Here is a 17,262-nt window from a genome sequence, read left to right on the forward strand (position 1 = left end):
TCCGAGCCCAAATTTTCTTGTGTTTATACCATTTTCTTGGGTATAGAATATTTCTCCCAGTAGAATATAAGCTCTCTGAAGGTGGGGCTCTCTTAGTGCCTTTAGATCCCCAGCATCTAGAATCCACTTAACAGAAGGAGTCAAATTGGAAGGGTGGTACTCCCCCCCACACACACACACATTCGAGAATGAAGGTTGGGAGCATTCGAGAGGCCATCTAGGCCTGGGCCAGCCAGACTCCCCCTGTGTCCATGAGGTCCAGGACAAAGCTAAAAGACCACAGGATCTCAGTTCTCAGAGAGCTGGCCAAACAAACAACCTATTTCTAGTCATCTCTCAAGGAAGACGCAAGCACAGGCAAATATTCTCCTTGTGTGGTTTTCTTTTCAATGGGAAGAGAAAGGACAAGTGAGAAACTAATGAATGGAATCCTTGGGCTCCTGGCCCCTTGCCCGGGCTCTGCCTCTCTGCCTGGGAGTACAGACTTTGGCTATCAGACCCAAATGAAAAGGAGAGGTCCCTGGCTCCCTAGATGGACTTGGGGCCCGCCCGGGATGAGGGGGAGCCCAGTGTTCCTCCTCCAGTGAATCCTGGCTGCTCAGCTCAACCCAGCCAGAAAGTACTGAGTGAGGAGGAAAGATGGACTTCTTCCTCCTTCCTTTTTCTCTTCCTTCTTCTTCCTCCCTTCTCTTCTTCTACCTCCTTCTCCTCCATAATACCTATTGGGAATTTGAACCCAGAGCTTGCGACTTCTTACTCAAGTGGGACTGGATAACATGGCCCGAGGTCCCAGATTTGGGGAATACACGTGTTGGGAGCAGCGCTTTCTGCTGTAACACCTCCTTCATGGCTTGAGATGGTGTCTGGCTTAGAAAGCATCCGAGGGATAAATCATTCACCTGCTTCTGTCATTCCTTCCTAGCACACTGTTTCACAGGTGGGGAAAATGACTCCTTTTGGTAATTGAATAAGTAGCGGGATGTAAGCCGGAATGTTGCTGTCTTCCTGATAGCAGACAGGATGATGGAAATGATGGATGCCCTGGATCCCTGCCTGCACCTTTTAATTCCTTCTGCCGGGTCTCCATGTTTCATTCCATGTAGCTGGAAGATCAGGAACATTTGCTATGAATAGATCCATCAGAAACTCGGTTCTTTCTCTTTTATGGGTCAATTGTTAAACTACTGTCACGGATACACATGCACACGGACACACAGAACATACGTGCCCCGGCTTGTGGGGTGATAACCGGGGGGGGGGGTCTGTGTCTGGGTCAGAGAATAGCCCCGTCCTTACTCATTCGGCCATGGCTGAACCTTATTTCACCCCAGCCAGCTACGGCTCATCGGGGACTGCCTTATCCACCGCCTATTGGTGGGTCTGGAGCCCGACCGTGATGCAGTCAGAGAAAAGGGGCTACACCCAGGGCGGGCGGGAGGGGAGCCGAGGGTGGGCAGAGAAGAGCCTGCATTTGAACAGTTGACCCTGGGGCAAGGGAAATCTGGAAGAAAAATTTCCCCAAAAGCAAAGAGGGGAGGGGCAGGTGCTGACAGCTGGAATAATAAAGATGCTGTCTGAGGCAAGTTGGACACAGTCGACTTTATAACCAGCCCTGAGCAGCTTTATTTAAGTAGGGAAGCAGGTCCTTGATAGGTTAGAAAGTCAGCTACTGTTTCAATCATGCACTGTCATAATAATAATAATAATAATAATAATAATAATAATAATAATATTTATATAGCACGTACCATGTACCAGACACTGTGCTAAAAACTTTCTAATTATTACCTCATTTGATCCTCACAACAAGCCCAACAGCTATGTGCTATTAATTATCACCCTGTCTTACAGATAAGGAAACTGAGGCAAACAGAAATTAAATGACCTACCCAGGGACAAACAGCAAGGGTAAAAGGATGGATTTGAACTCAGCTTTTCCAGACCCAGAGCTCTATCAACTGCGACACTTCCTTGCCCCACTCCCTTTCGAATGGAAGTTCTTTGAGGGCAGAGACTGTTTTTACTTCTTTCTTTGTTTCTCCAGCACTTAGCATGATGCTTAACATATGGTGTTCAGTCGTGACCCCATTACGGAGTTTTCTTGGCAAGGATACTGGAGAGGTTTGCCATCGAAAATAGGAGTGAAGTGGCTTGCCCAGGGTCACACAGCTAGTAAGACCTGATATACAGTAAGAGCTTAATAAATGCATATCCATTGATTGTCCTTCTTGCCTCAACTACTCTCTCAGTCTCAGCGTCTGAGTGTATCTAGCTGCTATCTCAGTCTCTGATGTTAGAAGCTTATATATTCTGGCCATTGGGGATGTCTGGAAGAAGATTTCCAAGGAGCAAATGAAGGGGAGCAGGTGCTCCTGACAGAAGTCAGTGGCTTATTTTGTCCCAAACTGAGGCAGACCCTGAAGAGTGAGTCCCTAATGCCCTGATTTCTGCCTGAAATGAAAGAGCCCGAATCCGAGCTTCTTTATAAAAAATGGCATTTGCACTTAGGAATTGCCCTGGAATCTTGGTTAATTAAGGTAACTCCTTCCTGAAGCTCCTAAGTAAGGCAGCCAAACAAAGATGGAGGGAGCTTCTCGAGAACTTGGGTTTGACTGGATTCCCATAGAACTTCTAGGTCATCTCTTGGCACTTGAGTGTTGATTGACGGGAGTGGAAAATAACAGCTTTACCATCAGAAGAGATTTGGTAGATCATCGAAATCAGGGATTCCTAAGCTTTTTTGTGTCTTAGTGAAGCCTACAGATGCTTCTCAGAATAATGGTTGTGGAAGAAAATACGCAGATGTGCTGAGGAAACTGATTATAGTAAAATCCAGTTATCAAAATATTTTTCCCATCCAAGCTCATCGATCTCCTGAAATCCTCCCATGGGCCCATAGACAAGGAACCATGGTCAGGTTCACTTCTTTTGTCTTAGAGATGTGAGAATCTAACGAAACGACCTGTCTGGTAGTATTTGAGATGGGATTCGAACTCGGATCTTCCTGGTTTTATCCGCTGAACCACCTAGTTGCCTTTGTTACAAAGGAGGGTTCGGAACAGAGGGAGTAAAGCGGGAATACTTCAAAGTGACAGTGATGTCAAAAACAGAGCAGCAATGAAACTCTTTTTTTTCTCCTCAAGAAAATCTGAGGCCCCAGGCCTGCAGGAAGAGAGCCTCAGAGAAGCAGCTTCCCTCGTTTCCAAGCGCCTTGGAGGAAAGCCGGTGGTTTTTTCCCTCTAACACGGACCCAGTCTAAGATTTCTCCACTTAAAACATTTTCTTTATGCATTCCTTTGCAGAATCGACATCCAACAAGCTTCCCCCTTCCCTGCGGGTTGTCAGTTCCTGTTTGGGGAAGACTTCTTACAAAAATAACTCCTGACGTTTTGGTAGGGTTCTAGGGCTCGTACAGAGCTTCAGGCACAGCAGCTCGGCCCAAGATGACAACAATCCTGGGAGGCAATTACTGTCCCATTTTACAGACACAAGAAACTGAGAGAAGATTTGCCCAAAGTCGCCCAGCTAGGGAGATTTGAACCCGTCTCCCTGGCTCTATGTTAGGAGTAGTGGTGGTGGATGGGAGATGGGAAAAGAAGTAGGTGGTTCAGAGGATGATACATCTAGGAGGAATCTTGTTATTATTCTAGTTCAGTTATTTCAGTCACATCTGATTGTTTTTTTCCTTGCAGAGTCTTTTGTGACTCTTTATGACCCCATTTGGGATTTTCTTGGCAAATGCACTGGAGTGGTTTGACATTTCTTTCTCTAACCCATTTTACAGATGAGGAAACTGAGGCAAATTGAGTTAAGTGACTTGCCCAGAATCCACAGCTAGTAAGTGTCTGAGGCTGCATTTGAACTCAACTCTTTCTGACTCCTGATCAGATCAGGGGCTCTGTTCCTGCTTGACCTACAGCAAGTGCTTAATAAATGCTCTTTGGGGTTTGCGTGCAGAAATTAGGGATATCTAACTTAGAGAAGATTGGGGTGAGGGTGTATAGGGGGAATGTGAGCATTTTTCAAGTATGTAAAAGGCTTTCAGGGAGAAGCTGATTGGGCTTGACCTGCTTTTTCCCAGAGAACATGGCTACTAAGGCAGAAGGGGGGGGGGAACATCATTATATTGAGGGGTTGGGCCAAATGGCCTCTAAAATCCCAGGACCTCAAAAATGACAATCCAGATGTAGGAGTGGGGTTTTGATTGAATAGATCAATGACATCTCTCCACCTCACTCTAAGTAAGAAGAAGCTCTGGTGCCTTAATGAGGGGAACAAGTCTCAACGAGTAACGAATTAAAGATGAAATTAAGTTGGAAATCCCTTGGATAAGCAGAGCAAGATTTCATAGCCTGAGTGCTCAGAATGGCCACAGACACTTGTTCCTCCCTGGGCTCCTCTGGAAAGTAGCTGAGCTCTGGGTTCCAGTGAGAGGCAAAGAGGCCGAGGGTCCTAGCTACCGCCCGGAAAGGAGAAGGACATTCCAGCCTCGGTCTTGTTCCCTCCAGCCTCCTCCCTATTGGCCAAAGGAGGACGGGGGAGGCTCTGTGGATCTGGCCCCTCTCATCTTCCCCTGAGCATGGGGGGCTGGCCAGGAGCAGCTGGAGGCAGAGTCTCCCTGGGAAGCTGGGGTGGGTGGGTGCAGTTCCACAGCTCCTGAAAGTCCAGCAGAAAGGATATATCCCATTCAGGGGAAGCACGGGGCCTTCCAGCAAGCCAGAGGGTGACGTGCCACTTTGCCATATATTCCGAACTCACTTTCCCCGGGGATTCAGTAGGTGCTTTTGGAAAAGTGAGTCACAGACTTTGGAAAGGAGGCTCTGATTCTTACTGTACTATCTTAGTTCATGTTCTTTTCTAAAAACTAATTGAGTTTGATGGAATAAATGATTCTGAACACAGAATCATGCCAGAAGCACACCGGAGTTGGGGTTTGAGCCAGTAGCATTGGAATACAACCCATGATCCCTCAAGATTGAGTAGGGGTACCCGGAGACCCAGCCATTTCTCCATCTGGTCCCCACTTGTTCTCTCCCCCTTCAAAAGGAGTGAAGACTAAGCGAGACCCCTGGGGCACACCCTCTCTGCAAGTTGCTGACTCCTGGGTCTGCCCTCCGATGTGATTCCCTTCTGCCTCTGCGCCTGCTGGGTAACCCACCTGCCAGCTCCCCTTCCGTCGCAGTGATCCCACCAGGTGGGCTTTCAGAAACAGGCTGGAGATTTTGACCAGGGCCACCTGAAGCCGGGAACGGCTTTTGTCTTCCCCGGGAAAGCTTCTCCCCCCTGGCTGAAGTCCGTCACTATGCACTCGTAGAGCTCCCAGCCAGAGCCTGGGGAGGTCACCCAGGTGACCTCATGCATTTCAGTCTCAGGGGATTTGCTTCTGGATACAAGGAGCTGTCAGCTGTTCCCACCTCACTGTTCATCTCAGCGTGTTCATCTTGTCGTAGAAAATAAGACCCTGGGACAGGGCTCCCGAGTGGCCAACGGCATGGGTGGTCCTCCTGGTGCCCGGTGGGAGGTGGGCACGGGACAAGTGATCAGGACTGGTGGGTCAGAGCCCGACAAAATCCATCTGTCAGTCAGCCAGCGCTTCGTAAATGCTTATTATGTGTCAGACACTGACACTGAGGATGCAAGGCAAGGCATAAACGGCCCCGTCCTCCGGGAGCTCACAGTTTAATGTGGGGGGACAATAAACCAGCAGCTGTGCTTGTACACACAGGGTACACACAGTGTACGTGGAAGGTGAGCCAGGGGAAGGGGCACTGTGGGAGGGTGGGCAAGGGCTGCTCGCTGCAGGACTCCAGCAGGAGTGACACAGGATTGAACTGAATTGAGTTGAATTTATTTGAATCCAATTCAATTCAATTCAGGTCAGGTCAATCCAGTTCAGTTCAGTTCAGTTCAATCTAGTTCAGTTCAATTTAATTTGGTTCAATTCAATTCAATCTAGTTCAGTTCAATTTAATTTAATCAAGTTCACTTCAATTTGATTCAATTCAATCTGGCTCAGTTCAGTTCGATTCGATTCAAATCAGTGCCATCCAACAATTGTTTATTACAGGTCCAAGGAGAAGTCTAGAGCAGGGGGAGGAGCCAGGCCCGCACCGGACACCTCCTGGCTCTGGGACTGGACCAGGGATTTCCCAGGGATCTCGCCAACGCTCTAGAATTACAAAGGTGCCGACCCGGCTTTGTGGGGGGGAGCTCCTCACACCACTCTAGACATAGGCCCAGCCCCCGACTCCCATGTGTGTAACAGGGCATCAGGTGCTCGGGGAGAAGGAGGAACAGAGCCCCAGGAGCTGGGGGTGGGGTAGGGCATGGAGCACAGCCAAGCCGGGATTGATCCACTTCAGTGCTCCAGCTTCCCCTTCCCTAGGAGGTCAACTGGGAGATATTGGTTCCTGGTACAGAAGTTCCCAGTGTGTTGTGGGAGGGGATAACAACCCACAAACTAGGCAATGCTTTCCCAGGGAATGCAGCCTCAGCATGAACCTATTAAGTTCATCAGCTCCTTCTCCATCTCGGAAATAAGCTGACCATCCATCAAGGTGATGGGACCAACGGAACCCAACATGGATGTGGATAGGGCTAGCATCATATGATCTAGTGCTTGCAGTGGTCTGAAGGGTCCTAGAACCACAGATTTAGAGCTGGAAGGGACCTTAAAGGTCAGAGTATATCCATCTTCTTTTACAGATAAGGAAACTGAGGCACAATACGCTTTACTGGCTTGTGGAGGATAACCAGTTGGTAAGTTCCCGGGGCCAGATTTTAACTCAGGAAGCTGAATCTTCCTGACTCCAGATCCAGAACTTGGTACGCTGTGTTGTCCTGGACTGCAGTTATAAATATATGCCCATTTTACAGAAGAAGAAACTGAGTCTCAGAGAGGTCAAGTGCTTGTCCACAGTTACAAAGCCAGCACCTGAAGTGATTGTCAAAGGATTTCAGATTGCCACAATACCATATTACTTCCAGATGAAGAAACTGAGACCTAAAAAAGGCTATTACTTGACCAGGGTCCACTAGCTAGTGAATGTCTAAGGCAGGATTTGAATCCAGGTGTTCTTGATTTCAAGTTCAGTGTTCTATCCACTGTACCTGGCTGTCTCTCCTGGTATCTGGGTTAAAGATGGCACTTCTATGATTAAACCAAAGGCACTCGAGCTATGACTAGGTCAAGCTCCCCAGGCCCCTTTTGAAAAGAAGCAAATGTCTTGTTCTTAAATCCCCTTAGGATGAGTTGGCGATGCTCAGGCTGATGGTAGTAGGGAGGCAGGCAGATATTACAACTATCTTCAGGTATCTGAAGCTGCCAAATGAATGGAAGAGGGATTCGATTTGGTCCGCTTCACTCCAGAGGGACTTTATCAAAGAGCTTACATTTCCCACTAGGCCCTAAATCTGGCCCCTGTTGAGTGATCTAAAAAGGACCAACTCAAGTCAAAGGGTCCTTGGGGAGCATCCAATCAAGCCTTGCCTTTTATAGATGAGAAAATGGAAGTCCAGAGAAATGAATTAGATACAATGGTAAAAATTTGCAACTGGGAAAATTCAGGTTTAATAGCAGGAAAACCTTCCTAATTACCAGAGCTGTGCAGCAACAAGATTTTATGATGATCAACTGTGACAGACATGGTTCTTTTCAACAATGGGATGATTCAGCCCAATTCCAATAGACTAGGGATGGAGAGAGCCATCTGCACCCAGAGAGAAAACAATGGAGACTGAATATGGACCACAACATAGCATTTTTGTTGTTGTTGTTTGCTTGCTTGTTTCTTTTTTTCTTTCTCACTTTTTTCTTTTTGACCTGATTTTTCTCGTGCAGCATGATAAATGTGGAAATACGTTTAGAAGAATTGCACATGTTTAATATATTTTGGATTACTTGCTGTCTTGGGGAAGGGGGACGGAAAAGGGAGGGAAATTTTTGGAACATAAGGTTTTGCAAGAGTGAATGTTGAAAATTATCTTTGCATGTATTTTGAAAATAAAAAAGCTCTTACTATTAACTTTCAGAGCTGTTCCAAGTGGAGGGGGCTGACTCAGGAGGCAGTGGGATCAGAGAAGATCTCACTTTCACAAGCTTAAGCAGACTGTGCAAGGAGAGAGAGGTAGTATTCCTGATTGGCAGAAACAAAGAAGAACGTGATCCTTTTGAACTTGGTTCTTAGAAGAGACATATGGATTCCAGGGAGAGAAAGAAAGACTTGAATGGGAAAGTGGCCCCATCAAATCTCAGTTCTTGCTTGAAATTCTAGAGGCTGCTACAGTGGACGTCATGCTGGGGAGACCGTCCTTTCTTTCCTGGTTTGAACCGAGATCTATTTGTTGTCAAGAGTTCCTTCACCCTTGTGGACTCTCTTTAATATTCCAATCAGAATAAATTCTCTAATTTCTGTTGACTTAGCTAAATGGTTTTACTCATCATTCTCAATTTGTGATGGTCTCTTGTGTAGCCAACATTTGATGGGAAGGAACTAGGAATCCTAGATCCTACTTAACTCCTTCCCAGTGTAAGTTAGTGGGATGTGAGTGACCAAGGAAGTGGTTTTCTTTCTGAACGTAAACTCATACACCGTAAAACATAAATTCGTACACCACAGATATCCGAAGGAGACAGGTAGAGATGGTTGTATCCCAGTACCCCATTAGAGACCGGAGGGAAGAGTTCCCTTGGTGAATCTCCTGGGGGTTACCTGCAGCCCTCACCTCCAGTGCCTGGAATTGCCCCAGTCCTTTGTCCCCCCTCAGATCATATCCATCCATGCAGTCCACAAGCTGGGCCTATGCCGTTTGAAAACCATCTGGACAGATATATAGCAAACAAGCAAAGGCTGGGGGACCACAGGATTTCAGATACTTGTCGCTCGCTCTAAATCAAAACTTCTTAAACTGTGGCTTGGGACTCCACATGGGGTCACATAACTGAATGTGGGGATAGTAAAATTATGATTTATTATCAGTAAATCTTTGATTTATGTACCCATACATCTGGGAGCGTGTAAAAATTTCTTGGGTGCAAAGGGTCACCAGTGCTAAAAGTTTAAGAGGCCCTGGTGTAGACCCGGCTTCTTAATCTCTGGTTTGTGTCCCCATATGGGGTCTCGTAAGTGAATACATGGGGCACAAAATTATGATTTATTAGAAGTAAATGTTTGATTTGCATACCTATTTTATATACTTACATATCTGGGGTCACGTAAAACCTTCTCAGGCACAAAGGGGTCTCAATTGGAAAAACTTTAAGAAGCTCCACTCCAGGCAACTCCCAGATTCTGTGACTCTGTTATCCCCCTTTTGGAGACCAGAACAGCTAAAAGGGGAGAGCTGTGTGTGACTGAGTTACCGTTCTTAGCTTCCTCTAGGTCGCTCAAACCACCCCTGAGACCATTATTCATCCTGTATCCAGTGGGCTTAAAATCAACATTTTATGGCCAAATATGCATTTCTCTATCCTTTACAGGAAAGAAACCTTGAAGTCAGACTGTGCACAATAATGCGACTCCTTCAAGAGAGCCAGAACCTGACTGAAAATCATTTATCTTTAAAAAGGCATCATTAAAAAGAAAGATTGTGTGTGACTGTGTGTGTAAGATTATGTGTGTGTGTGTGTGTGTGCAAATGCACATGCGTGTGTGTGTGTGTCTGACTGTTGTTATGGAATTTGGTCAGTTCAGATCAGGGTCAAGTTTGGATAATAAGTAATTGAAATATAGATCCAAGTCAGTCAAATGCACAAACTATCAGATGTAAAAGATCCTGTCTCTGAGGCTCTCCCTATTAACAACATCACACAGGGCAGGAATTCTAAGGGATCCAGTCATGGTCTCTGGTTCTGCCTTGAAGCTGGTCTTGGGAAAAAACAGCCAATAATTTCTGAGTTAAAGGATCAGGGTACCAGTCCTGGCTCTGCCACTGATTTATTTGTGCATCTAGTAGAATATAAGTTCCTTGAAGGCAGGGGCTATCTCGTTTTTGCATCTGGGTTCCCAGCCCCTACTATTTGGCACCTGGTAGGTACTTAGTAAATGCTTGTTAACTGACCTGATTTGGGGCAAGCAACTTTCCCCCTCTCTCTAGGTCTCAGTTTCCTCATCTGAAAAATGAAAGGGCTAGACAAATAACTGATTTTTACTTCTAGATCTAAGATTCCATTGAGGAGGATGGCTATCCCTTTGGAGAGTATATAGCACAATACAAAGGCTAATGACACAATATGAAGGCTAATGACTTTCCTTCTAGAGTTAGGGGTTGTTGTTACAGAATGAGTCAGACTCTTTGTGACCCATTTTGGGGGGTTTCTGGCAGAGACGCTGGAGTGATTGCCATTTCCTTTGATGGCTCATTTTACAAATGAGGAAACTGAGGCAAACGGTTAAGTGATTTGCCCAAAGTCACACAGCTAGTAAGTATCTGAGGCAGGATTTGATCTCAGGAAGATGAGTCTTCCTGATTCCAAGCTCAGTGTTTTGACTACTGCCCCACTTAGTTGTCCTGTGAGTTCGAAGAACTGGATTCAAATCCTACATTTGCAATCAAGCAAGCAGATGGATTTGCTTTATGGTCACTCTGCTTGGATATAGGAGGGCAATGAAATTTTTTAGTAATTTTTAAGTAATTTTGCCTGTCTGAACAGTTGAATTAGATTGACTTCTGTGCTAATCCCATCGATTACTTCATAATCAGACATTATTTTATTCATGAAGTGGATGAATAGACGAATGAATGAATAAATGAAAAAAGTTGTTAAATACATGCCTGTGTCAAGCCTTGTGCTAATTACTGGAGCTACGAGTACAAAAACAAAGTAGCCCCTGCCTTCAAAAAGACTACATTCTAACGGGGGAGACAATGTGTGCATATGTAGGTAGATACAAAGCAGGATACAAGATAACCTTAAAGGACGGTAGTGAGCCATTAATGGACAGAGAGCAAGGAAGAGAGAGAAGGAGGGAGGAAGAAAGGAAGGATATTCATCCATATATCTATTTATTCATTCATTCATCTATTTATTTATTCAATTAGCTGAGGCTATTGGGGTCCAGGGACTTGCCAGGATCACACAGCCAGGAAGTGTTAAGTATCAGATTTGAACTCAGGTCCTCCTAATTTCAGGCTAGTGCTTTATCCACTGCACCACCTAGCTGCCCCCCCCCAAATAAGCATTTATTAAACGCCTACTGCATGCCAGGCACTGTGCTAAGTACATTACAAATATTCCCTCATTTGGTCCTCCCAGCTCTGGAAGGGGAGTGCTAGCATTTAGCAAGACCCAAACTGGAGTCATTCAGAGGGTGGTGCTTGAGCTGAATCTTGAAAGAAACTAAGGAGTTTCCAAGAGATGGAAGGGAGGAGGGAAAGCATTTCATGCCAGAAGTTCAGCCAGAGGAAAGACACATGGATGGGAGGTGGAATTCCTCTGGTAAGGAGGAGCGCAAAGGCCAGTTTGGCTGGGCCCGGAGGGTGGGGATGCGAGGGATGTGGGGCTGGGAAGGGGTCAGGTTGAAGGGGATATGAATGCCAAACTCAAGTGTTTCTATTTGAAGTAATAGGGAACCTCGAGAATTTGCCGAGTGGGGAGATGACAGGGTCAGACCTCTCCTTTTTATTTAGGATAATCACTTGGGTAGTTGGGGTAGGGAGGACCTGGACAAAGATAATTGTTCTGTGAATAGGGAGAAGGTTGTTTACAGGAGAGGTGTTGTAGGCAGGACAAGAATTAGCAACAGGTTGGCCATTTAGAATGAAGGAGACTCAAAGGTGGCACTAGGGTGTGTGTGAGAGAGAGAGACAGAGACAGAGACAGAGAAAGAGACAGAGAGAGACAGAGAGAGAGAAAGAGAGATAGAGATGGAGATAGAGAAAGGAGAGGCAGAGAGCAAGGAAGAGAGAGACAGAAAGAGACAGAGAGAGAGAGAGAAGGAGGGAGGAAAAAAGGAAAGGATGAAGGAAGGTAGGAGAGAGAGACAGAGAGAGAGAGACAGAGGCAGAGACAGAGAGAACTGGTAGACAAGAAGGCCATTTCCACAATAAACTGCATCAAATCTCAGTTTCCCTCTCTTTGAAATACAGGGTTGGGTCAGATGGACCCAAAAGGCCTTTCTAAATCTGGAGCTGAGGCAAACACAAATAGGCCTTTAAGCATTTTACATTTATTTTCCCAATTGATTTTTGAAACAACCCGTGAACAGGAATTAACATTGTCATCACCTTTTGGCGTGATGTCTTTTCCATGAGGTCTCTCCTGAATCCTCCCAGCTACTAATGTTTGGGCCCTCAGGTCAATTATTTTGTATTTACTCTGCATTCATGTTGTCTTTCATGCATTCATGTATTATGCATTCATATTTTCTTTGCTGAGGATAGGATTGAGTTTTTCTGTGTCTCCTCAGCCTCTAACACTGTCCCAGGCACACAATAATCATTTCATCCATGCTTGCTGATTATTGATTAAGTTAAGGAACCCCAAGCTCAGTTAGGTGGATGACTTGTGTGGATATTGATGTTCAGTACTTTTTCAGTCACGTCCAGCTCTTTGCAGCCCCACTTGAGCTTTTCTTGGTAGAGATACTGGAGTGGATTGTCATTTCTTTTTCTAACTCATTTTACAGATGAAGAAACTGAGTCAAACAGAATTAAGTGACTTAACCAGGCTCACTGGACTAGTAAGTGTCCGGTATGATTTGAACTCAGGCAGATGAGTCTTTTTGACTCCAGTCCCTGCATTCCCCTCATCGTACCACCCGGTCGCCCTGAATAACTTGCCTAGACTCACTCAACTAGTAAACGTCAGAGGTGGGATTTGAACCCAGATTCCTCCTGTCCCCAGGCTCAGTGTTATTTCCACTCCCATTTCCACTGACTCCCAGCAATCTACTCGAGTTTTTGCTTCTGTTTTTCTAGCCTACTTAATCTTGCGGCATGGTGGGAGAGGGAGAAAGGGGCAGGAATAGCGCAGTGGGAAGGGAGTTTCTGCTCCTAGTGCAGGGAAAAGAAAAACAGGGAGGTATTCTTGAGAAATACCACAATCTTTTGTTGAGCAAATAATTTCCCAGAGCCTCTCAAAGTATGAGGAAACCTGATAGTTGCAAGACTTGTCCAAACTAAAGAAAATACCACCTGTTTCAGATTTATTTTCTGGAAGTTTGCTGGGCTTTATGCCCCGTCAAGCTCTCGGCAGACAGCGACTGCTTTCCCTGGGCCCCCGGATTGCCACTGATGCAGCTGGAGGGGCTGATGGGCCCCTCCCTGACCCCCGTCCAGAGCTAGTCTTAGTCTCTAATGTTACTGAATGAGGAACCGAGGCCCCTGGAGAGGAGGGGATTTGGTAAACTTAGGGGTAGACTGAGGAACAAGACTCAAGCGAATGGCTCGCCGATGGTCAGAGGCTATTACGTTTCAGGGATGGGATTTGAATCTAGCTCTTGCCCATTCCCAGGGAGACTATGCACTATGTCCTGTAGTAGCTGAGGTTCAGAGAGCTGAAGTGATTTTGGCCAGCGAGCGCTCAACTCGTAAAGGATTTAAGTGAGTATTGGAAACGAGGTCTTTCTGGCTCGTCTAATGTCTAATTGCTACGCCATGTTGTCTCTTTCAGGTATATGTGTGCGTATATACATACACATGCATACATGTATGCAACACATGGGTTGCCTGACTATAGAAAGCACATACATGTGTGACTTCATATATGCATGTATGACCATATATATCCGGTGCATCCATGTACATATGGATGGATACATGTGCATTCATACATGTGTGTGCATACATATATATGCCTATTATTTAGAATTAAGGTACAAACACCTTTGTGAGCGGTATTTTAAAAATATTAAAATTAAATTTTTTTTTTAAAAATAAAAGTGTCTGATATTCCGATCTCTCTATTTCTTGGCTCTATCATAAGATATTTCCCAACTTGGAAGTTCTTTTATGAAATTCACAAGGATATTTGTTTATTTATTTTTTCTCCATAGGTAAAGGATTAAAAATGACTTTACTCATACACATATGGTCACAAGTTTGCCTTCAGAAGCTCCACAAAGGATATTTACAAGCCACCAAGACCTACCTGGGATGCCCAGAGAGTCCGAAGTTGGGAAAAGAGGGATGAGGTGTTATTTAAAAAGGTGTTATTGTACCTGGGTTTGGATTCCAGTCTGTGTGACCTTGGATAATCACTTTACTTTTGGGAGGACTCAGTTTTCTCATCTGTAAAAAGAAAAGGTCAGACTAGGTCAGGAGACCCTGATTTTTTTCCCCCAAGACAATTGGGGTTAAGTGACTTGCCCAGGGTCACACAGCTAGGACGTGTTAAACATTTGAGATCAGATTTGAACTCAGGTCCTCCTGATTCCAGGGCTGGGGCACTATCCACTGTGCATCTAGTTGCCCCAAATTAATAAATTAAAAATAATATTTTAACAACTCAATTTCACTGGTTTTTGGCTTCCTTTGTAATCCACTGCAGTTAATTTTATGCATTTAAAGACTGTCCTGATAAGGGATCCAGAGACTTCACCAATCTACCAAGATGGGGATGGGGCATGATACCAAAAATAAAAATAATAGCTAATACTTACATATGTGCTTCGAGAATACAGGATTCATGGGGAAAGACCCTGATGGGAAAAACTGAAGGTAAAGGGAGAAGGGAATGACAGAGTAGGAGAGAGATGGATAGTGTCACGGAAGCAATGGCCATGAGCTTGACCAGATTTGGACATAGTGGAGAAGAACTGAGGTCCATGGGGTTATGAAGTCATACATAATTCAAAAACAACAAGAGAAGGTGTTTCATAATTATATCTCATTTGTTCCTCACAACAACCCAAGGAAGCTGGTATTATATCCTCCCTGCCCCATTTTACAGATGAGAAAACAGGTTAAAAAAAGGAGTCTAAGTGTCTTGACTAGGATCACACAGCTAGTAACTATCTGAGACAAGATTTGAACTCAGGCCTTCCTGATTCCAGGGCCAGTGCTCTATCCATTGCATTAGGTTAAGAATCTCTAAGTTAGGTGATCTCTAAGGTCTGATCTGACTCTAAACTCTCTGAACTCCTATTTAGCCACATTTGTCTAAAATACAGTAGCACCTCACTCTTTGTATCTCAGTGCAAGTGGTAGTTTCTACACAAATTTTTCTCACAGAGTGACATCACAAAATAGTCTGTTTCTCTGTCTCTCTTTCTTAATGTGTCTGTTTCTCCTTTTACCTTAATCCTTCAAATAGTTCAGCATAACTATCCACACGGGCAAAACCAAGTGGATGAAAACACATCCTATTTTCCAGCTAAATGGATAGTCCATAGAATTAGCCCCTTATTTCATGTCTTTGAGATGCAAACAGACTATGAGTTGGATACAGAACTGAACAGGTAGACAAAAACGGGCTGAATTGCCATTGAGAATCTGTACAACATTTTGAATGACCCCAAAGTTATCTCCTATACAAAATCTCACTTTAAAAAATAACACTAATGTTCTGCTGGAGAAACAACGATGGGAAAAGAATGTTAGGCAGGATCCACGCAGCAAACCCACTTCTGAATCTGTATGACTGTGGATAAGTCACTTAACAGCCTCAGAGACTTCAGCAGCTCTATAAATGGGTTGTGATCTGCCAAGGCAGAGGAAATTTATATAAATAAAATCCCAGCTCCTGATATATTATTTCTCCAGGGATACAGATCATGAAAAACCATCTCCATGGATAACATTGAATGCAAGAATCAGTGTGAAAATAATCATTCAGCAAACATTTATGAAGTAACTACTGAATGCTAAGTACTATGTTAGATACTAGGAATACAATAATGGGTGGTACAGTAGATACTGCACAGGGCTTGGAGCCAGGAATACTTGAGTTCAAAGTCCGACTCAGACATTTACTAGCTATGTAGCACTGGGAAAGTCATTTAATCTCTGCTTCCCTCAGTTTCCTTATCTGTAAAATGCCGATAAGAGCAGCTGCCCTCCCCCCAAGGTTGCAGTTTATAAACCCGAAGAGAAATGACATTAAATAATGATTTATTATTGTTAAAAATAAAATAGTCCCTGCCATCAAGGAGTTTACAATATAGCCAAGAAAAAATGATACAGATGGATAGTATATAATGTGTATATATATATATATATATATATATATATATATATATATATATATATATATATATATATATATATTATATATATATATATTATATATATATATATTATATATATATATATATATTATATAAAATGTATAAATACAGATTTATTCAATATAAGTTGAGAAAGAAGATAGCAGAAACAGGGGATGAATGGGAAGGAGATCAAGACAATTTTCATGTTGGAGGTAGAATTTGAGCTAAATCTTAGAGGAAATTTGGGGTTTTTAAGAGGGAGAGATAAGAATGGACTGAATTCTAGGCAGGTGGCACAGCACATGCAAAAGTATGGAAATGAGAGATTAAATGTTATGTTTTAGGAGCTGTAAAATGTTGAGGTTGGTTGGGCCATGGTATGTTCTAGGAGACTAGAAGTACCCTTCTAATACTTATAAAGAGCTTTAAATGCTAAAATAGTGTTATTTATATTTGATGCTGGAGGTAGTAAGGGGCCAATAATAGCTAACATATATATTGTACTTATGTATTGGGCTCCATGCTAAACACTTTACAAATATTATCTCATTTGACCCTCATAACAACTTTGAAGAGTACATCATATAATTTTCCCCATTTTACAGATGAGGAAACTAAGAGTGATATAAGTGATTTATTTCTAGTAAGTGTCTGAAGCTGAATTTGAATTCAAATCTATCCACCGGGCCCATTGCATAAGGGAGTAAGGTGGTTAAATGTGGGCTCTGACATCTGTGTGGAGATTGGAACAGAGAGATGAGGCGGGGAGAGATCAATTGCAAGACTATTTCAACAGTCTAAGAGAAAGGAGAGGAGAGATTGGACTGGGGGGGGGGGATGATTGAGTGGAGAGAAGGGCTCCCGTGGAGATGTTGTGGAGGGAAGGATGGCAAGTTTGGGGAGCAAATTGGATGTGTGGGGTGAAAAAAGGGGAGGAGTTGAGGCTATGACCTGGAAGGGGGTAGAGGAAAAAGGAACATTTAAGACCCATATAAGTGGAAAGAGAAGGGAGCAACAGAAAGAGAAGAGTTGGGCGGTCAAAGCATTGCATTGGTGCCTGTGTACTATCGAGGGATGGGCTGCCCGTGATGGATGGACCCTTTGGGAGGATTCA

The sequence above is a fragment of the Antechinus flavipes genome, chromosome 1 (genome assembly GCF_016432865.1).
Source record: "Antechinus flavipes isolate AdamAnt ecotype Samford, QLD, Australia chromosome 1, AdamAnt_v2, whole genome shotgun sequence".
NCBI classification, from domain to species: domain Eukaryota; kingdom Metazoa; phylum Chordata; class Mammalia; order Dasyuromorphia; family Dasyuridae; genus Antechinus; species Antechinus flavipes.